Source organism: Vicia villosa, linkage group LG3 (genome assembly GCF_029867415.1).
Source record: "Vicia villosa cultivar HV-30 ecotype Madison, WI linkage group LG3, Vvil1.0, whole genome shotgun sequence".
NCBI lineage: Eukaryota > Viridiplantae > Streptophyta > Magnoliopsida > Fabales > Fabaceae > Vicia > Vicia villosa.
In genome coordinates, this window is record NC_081182.1 from 124,484,605 (window position 1) to 124,492,349 (window position 7,745).

Genomic DNA, 7,745 nt, shown 5'->3' on the forward strand with positions numbered 1-7,745 from the left:
GGAGAGTCCTCTTGAGTTGCTCGACGGAAGTGATATTCCAAAACATAACCGGCATGGGAGGTTTCACAGCAGAGTATATGACATGTCCGGTCCTTCTGCGATACTCTGGTTCCGGTTCAATACCCCATGTTGATCTCCGGGGCGGGGGCTCTGTTGTCCGGTGACATCCATCTGGCCTAATGGTTGTCCGGCGAGGCATGGTTGTGTTTGTGTGATTGTTTGGTATTTGGAGTTTGTGTATCTGTGTGTAAACTCAACAATAGGAGCCCCTAATTTATAATAGTAATGGGTAGAAAAAATAATGATGTTGCGTACTGTTTACAAGCACGCCTAACATGTATGATAAATGCAGACACAATGATAAAGAGTGGCAGTATGGGCCATGAAGACTGACTTGATGGGACTAGACGAATGCATGCGTATTTGACTGTCCAAAATAAAGATTGGCAGTATGGGCCATGAAGACAATTTCATTACGTGACAAAGACATAACTAGTTGATTTAATACAGGATAATACAAATACATTACCAATAGAAATACAAATACAAATACAAATACAAATAATCCATGAAAATATAGTCTTGTCATAATTGAATCTTGTGCAGAACTATTGCTTCATTTCTTGCATGCATTAACCTTGTGTAAGAGGTGGGGACGAGATTCTTTTGTGACATGCATTAGTCTTGTCATATTTGAATCTTGTGCAGAATTATTGCTTTATTTCTTGCATGCATTAGCCTTGTGTAAGAGGTGGGGACGAGATTCTTTTGTGACATGCATTAGTCTTGTCATATTTGAATCTTGTGCAGAATTATTGCTTCATTTCTTGCATGCATTAGCCTTGTGTAAGAGGTGGGGACGAGATTCTTTTGTGACATGCATTAGTCTTGTCATATTTGAATCTTGTGCAGAATTATTGCTTCATTTCTTGCATGCATTAGCCTTGTGTAAGAGGTGGGGACGAGATTCTTTTGTGACATGCATTAGTCTTGTCATATTTGAATCTTGTGCAGAATTATTGCTTCATTTCTTGCATGCATTAGCCTTGTGTAAGAGGTGGGGACGAGATTCTTTTGTGACATGCATTAGTCTTGTCATATTTGAATCTTGTGCAGAATTATTGCTTCATTTCTTGCGTGCTTGTTGCATGTATTCTTGTGTAAGAGGTGGTGCATGATATATATGAACTACTTCGCATATTATTTTTTACAACACAATTCTCCCAAACATTTCTTCTTTTTACAACACAATTCTCACATTTCTTCTTTCACAAACACATATCAAAATTATGGCATCCACCTCGCAATACAAAGTTCGTGTTCATATGAACGGTGAGACATACCACTGCGACACAAACAGTTTTCTATTTAGAAACACAAACTCAACACGTTTTGCTCTAAATAGACAATCGGATTTCTCTTATCTAAAAAGGAAAATCGAATCCAAAATAAGAGAACCAGTCTCTCAAATATTTTATCGACAACCCCTTGTTCAACCTAACAACTCAGTCAAGTTTTATCAATCACAGATAACAACTGACTTAGAGGTTCAAAACATGTTCCTCACCCATGAGTATTTTGGTTATGATTATCTGGAACTGTACATAGTGGTTGAACAAAATGCTCCTTCGCAAAATATTCAGTCACAGGTTATTGATCCTGTTGTTGATGACGAACAACAGCCCGAACATGTCATTGACGAAGAAACTGAAATAGAAGATGTTGTTGATGAGTTGGTGAATCGTGATTCCGAAGATGAAGGTGACGAACAAGTTCCATTGCCGGATCCAGTACCGGATACACATGCATATTCACCTCTGGCACATTTCACAACGCTTAATTTAGGAGAGGACGAGCCATCGTCCGATATGTTCTACAATCCATATATGAGGTCAAGCGAGGAGTTAAAAGAGAGTGACACGTTTCGTTCGAAGGATGATTGTATGTTGGCTATAAAAAATTGGCACTTAGCAAATTGTGTTGATTTTAAAGCCGATCGCTCAAATCCAGAGAGAGTCATTATTGCGTGCAAAAACCCGGAGTGTGGATACATGCTGAAGGCATCATTCAGAAAGAAATTTAATGCGTGGGTGATACGTTCGATATCTCAAGCCCACACCTGCGTCACCACTAACATGGCGCAAGATCATCGAAAAATCAGTCATGACATGATATGTCATACCATCATTCCTCTAGTCGAAATTGACCCATCACTGAAGGTGAAGACAATTATTTCTCATTGCGTTTCTGTGTTCAAATACAGACCTTCATACAGAAAGGCTTGGTTGGCGAAACAGAAATCAATTGAAAAAGTCTACGGCAACTGGGAGGAGTCATACCAACAAATTCCTCGCTACCTGGCTGCACTGCAATTGTATTCACCTGGGACTGTTACTATATTGGAGACACTGTCGGCACAGTCCCAGGACGGAACCCCTCTCGAAGGTAATGGAATCTTCCATAGACTATTCTGGGCGTTTCGACCATGCATCGTCAATTTTGGTTTTTGCAAGCCGATTATTCAAATTGATGGAACCTGGCTGTATGGGAAATACAAGGGAACTTTGCTGATGGCGGTCGTGCAGGATGGAAACAGCAACATTTTTCCAATAGCCTTTGCTCTGGTAGAAGGAAAAACAGCTGCTGCTTGGAGTTTCTTTCTGAAGAATCTCCGAGCTAGAGTTGCTCCACAACCTAATCTTTGTTTGATTTCGGACAGGCACGCTTCTATTGACAGCGCATACAACAATCCGACAAATGGTTGGCACAACCCTCCGTCTAAGCATGTCTACTGTATTAGGCATATAGCACAAAGTTTTATGAGAGAGATCAAGGATAAATTTTTGAAGAACCACTTGGTGAACGCGGGGTATGCCTTAAACCAACCTGGATTTCAATACTACCGCCGAGAAATAGCGTTGACAAATCCAGATGCAGGGAGGTGGATTGACAACATTGACAGAGCGAGATGGACTAGGTCATACGACGATGGGGCTAGGTGGGGTCACATGACTACAAATCTTGTGGAATCAATGAACGGGGTTTTCAAAGGCATTCGAAACCTACCTGTAACTGCCTTGGTTAGTGCTACGTATTTTCGGATGGCAACTCTGTTCGCCACAAGAGGTAAGCGGTGGAATTCAGTGTTACCAACACAACAGGTCTACAGCGATGTGTGTATGAAATATATACAACAAGAATCTGCCAAGGGTAACACTCACCGAGTGACCGAGTTCGACCGTCATGGCCACACCTTCAGTGTAAAGGAAACAATTGACCACAACCAGGGACTTCCACAACAACAGTATCGCGTCAATATCCCAGATCGTTGGTGCGACTGTGGCCAATTTCAAGCATATCGCATGCCTTGCTCCCATGTCCTTGCAGTATGTTCACATACTCACTTTGATGCATTATCTTTGGTATCAGAAATTTACAAGGTATCAACGTTGCTCAACGTATACGACAATTACTTTCCTGTGGTAGCAATGGAAGCATATTGGCCTGTGTACGAGGGGGAAACAGTTTGGCATAACGATTTAATGCGTCGGAATAAAAGCGGTCGACCAAACAGCAGGCGTATTAGAACCGATATGGACGTAACTGAAAAAATGCAGAGGAAGTGTAGTATATGTCATGAGGTAGGACATAATAGGACCAAATGTCCCAATCGTGGATCTAGCTCCACAACATAGTTTTTAGTTTCGATGATATTTGTAATGTACTTTTTCAATGAAATGAACTTTTTTTCATAAATTTTATGGGTTACAACACAACAAACATGACCAAAAAAATAATGGATTCAGGAGACATATTGAAAGAAATTACCAAATATTACCATGGAAAAAATATTTGGAACCAATAATATTTACAAACATTTAAGAGAAAATATTACCGAAAAAATTAATGTTGAAAGAAAAAAATTACCGAAAAAATATTACCATGGAAAAAAAAAATTACCGAAAAAATTATATAAAAAAATAATGTTGAAAGAATATTTGAAAAATATAATATAAAAAAATTTAAGAGAAAATATGTTAAAGAAAAAAAATAACAAAAAAAAAAGAAAAAAAATAAGGGGGGGTGTTGTCGCCAGGGGGGTGGCGACAACACCTAAATATTGAAAGCAGGCGCCAGGCCCACTGGCGACGATGTATTGGGCTCAGTGTTGTCGCCACCCCCCCTGGCGACAACGTGGTGCAGGAAGCAAAAATGTGACATTTGGGGAATTTTTTTGAAAAGATGGTTATTTCTGAAATTTTTTTAAAAAAACTTGTTATTCAAAAAAAAAAATTCCATGCTTTGCTGCTTATTGGACAGAGAGAGATGCACGTGATGTGTTATGTGGCTATACTTAGATTTTTTTTCTCATTTTATTATTATAATTCACACTTAATATAATTGTTAGTTATTCTTTTTAACTAAATAATAATAATAATAATAATAATAATAATAATAATAATATATATTTAAATTTTTATTTAGGATTTTATTATAAAAATATAAAAGGATATTTTATTTCATTAAACTTTTCTTTTTCAATATCAAAAATACAAAAGAAAAAGTATTTGCTTGGTGATAATTTTCATCTAGAATTTAATATGGTTTAAATTTAAATTTTTTTTATTATTTTTGGTCATTATTTGTTCATATTTATTCTATTATTCATCATTGCATTGTTATTTTGCAAATTTTTTTTTTTTTTGTTTTTGTGAGGTATTACCATCTTGAGGTACTTGGACTATTTAGAGGACATTTATAAGTTTATGTATATATTAACTTCTATTTCCACTTCAATTTTCACTTGACTTTGTAATAATTTGTAGTAAGTTTCATCCCCATTTGTAAACTTGTAATCCCCCATCCCGAAGCGATGTAATAGCTTATGGCTTTTACTTTCCGTCCTTTATTTTTCTACAAGGTTTTTTCTGATTATATGTATCTGTCCCAAAGCCTTGTAATAGTAGTTAGGATTTACATTCTGCACTTTACTTTCTGCACCATTTATAACTGTATTAAATACTAGATGTATGATTAATAGGATTATATGGCAAGAATAAAATCAAATGTTAGATAACAATAACTCAAGACAAAAATATCTGAAAACAACACACCTTGCACACTTGCACCCCTAGGGTAACCTCTCCTCGTTGCCTTTCGATTACTTGGTCATGTCCCTCGAACGTAGAGATATCTTAACAAAAGTTGCCTACGAATAAATCATCATAGTCCCTTCGATAGAAAATCACAGTCCCTCGATGACCCTTCGAGTTGCTACGAAAATATGATCTTGTCCCTCGATGACCCTACGGAAAAATGATGATAGTCCCTTCGAATTGTTAAGGTATCCTTACATGTTGCCTTCTATGACCATTCAATGACCCTACGCCTGTCCCTTCTCATCCAATAGATAGGATTTCCTACCAACTAATGGCATGGATAATACTCTCTCCAAAGGAAATGGAACAAAAATAGGAAAGACCAATACTTAGTGGGTAGATGCTCCTAATTGCTTGCTCACACTCAAAAATCATTTTCACACCTCATACTTTCAAAGTTATTTTCAAAAAGCAAATACTTTGTATACATTCTTACACGAATCATTACAAAGTCAAGTTTTTTACAAAATATTTCCAAACATCACTCTTTCATAAATACTTTAAAAAAGCACTTTGTATACATTCATACGAGAATCATTACAAAGTTAAACTTTTTCGAAGTATTTTATAAATACACACAACTTATCAGACAAAGCAAATTAAAGTGAGTTAAGCAATTAAGAGCCCATGGATAACCATGGATACAAAGGGTGCTAGTACCTTCCCTTTGTATAACCTACCCCGAACTCAAAATCTATCAAGGTCTTTCCTGTTCTTTTCAACTTTTCCTTATTGGATAAAAGAAAATTCGGTGGCGACTCTTGTTAACCGCAACATGTTTTGCAAGAAACAAAATAAAAAGTCAGTTCTCCCACCGTATTACAAACTCTTTGATGATTTTTGTGATAATCTCAACATTCATCAACCTCCCGTTTCGACTACGAAGGTGTATTAGACTATTACTGTATTAGGTCATAATTGTACATATCTCTATTTATAGAATAGTAATGATAGTATATAAGACTATTTATGAAAATCCTTATTGTATATAACACCGATAATATCAATGAAAATACAAGGCCTATAATTCTTACATAAATATATAGTCAAGATGCAGTTTTCATTATATATTATGAGCAAAATGAACATGTAAGAATGATTTTATTATATTACAATAAGTTATTTTTGAGCTTAAAGTAACATAGAACTATTTTTCAACTTGATTCTCCTTCCACACACTCACACAAAAAAGAAACGCATCGAGGTTTTAAAGGAATGCGACATGCTTTATACCAACAATCCCAAAGATTTTTACAACGGAATGGAGAATCTGCAATGTCAAATTAAAATAAAGAGTTGTATCAATAAATAGTTGATTAAAAAAATATTATTTATTTGATGTGAAAGAATCTTTGAAAATGGTGTGAAGAAAAACTTACAGATTGTAGGTCTGCTTGGACGATTACCCTTGATGGCATTTGTTACAACAAGAAATAAAGAAAGAAAGACTATCAAAGGATACATAAATTTGAGGATTTGAATCATTTTTTCTTCTTTGCATATAATAAGCTTAAGAAGTTAGATTACTTTATAATTGAAAATTTTATGAATTTTTAATTATAATTTAGTACATTTTGGAATTTTGGAGTTGCAAGAAGGCAATCATAAAAATATGATTTTTGTTAAATGTCTCAAAGATATATTCAAGAATTATGTGTGTCTTTTAAGCTCATTGATTCGATCACTTAAACCCTAATAAATGTTTAGTTTGGGATGCCTTTTATTCCATAAATTAAATATATTTTAAAACTTGGAAAAATTGTTCATACAAAAAATTTGTTAGACATGAAGAAGTGTTCATACAATTATATGTTTGTTATCTTACAAAATGGTAGACCGTTAAATGAAAAATAATTTACAAAATAGTTACATATTATTGTAAAATTTTGGTGATAACAATATAATTGAGAATAATTTATATTCTAATATGTTTGCTTTCATGTGTATAATAATTTATGCTCACCTAAAAGAAAGTGAGCTATGCTCATCTGCACCCCAATAACTAAATGATCATTAGTCCCTAGATAGAGAAAATAATCATATGTACTTAAACATAAATGATCATCTCTCCCCTAATAAAATATATGATACTGTTTACCGGTAATTTCTGACAAACAACCGCTAGTCCTCCAAAGTATTTAAACAATTTGGTTACTCGCAGGATCGACTAGATTAATTCTAGGACATTGTCAAATAGTGTTTTAGTAATTTGATTCATGTTCAATAATCTTTCTAGTTTGCAGAAACATAGAACTTTCTAATGTAAAGTGCAATAAATAAATGACTTTGAAATAAAATAAAGCAATTGTGTAAACAAAGAACTTTTACGTATAACTTTGCATTGAACAAATAACATAAAAATATGTAAACATGATGTTCTTCACACATACATTGTTTCAGCAAAGACTCTTTTCTCTCGCGTCGCTACTTCTAGTAATTTTGTGAATTTTCTGTATATTGATTCGAACATATCAAACTAAACAATAGTATTCCTATTTTTACTACTTAGACCCTAACGGTCTCTACATAGATCTTTGCCACATTTGATATTTCAAACGCTCACTTCGTTTCAGATGTTCCCACGGG

General features: G+C 34.9%; 1 long non-coding RNA gene across 2 annotated transcripts; it reads right to left on the minus strand.

Moving 5' to 3' along the window:
• Positions 1 to 4,980: 4,980 nt before the first annotated feature.
• LOC131656623 (uncharacterized) lies at positions 4,981 to 6,736 on the minus strand. Of its 2 annotated transcripts, XR_009300205.1 has the most exons (3): positions 6,539 to 6,695; positions 5,115 to 6,429; positions 4,981 to 4,995 (listed from the first exon to the last, which is right to left on the minus strand). It is a non-coding gene; the product is annotated as an uncharacterized LOC131656623 (long non-coding RNA). The 2 variants fall into 2 exon arrangements; XR_009300204.1 differs by lacking the exon at positions 4,981 to 4,995 and having other exon boundaries at positions 6,126 to 6,429; positions 6,539 to 6,736.
• Positions 6,737 to 7,745: the final 1,009 nt, after the last annotated feature.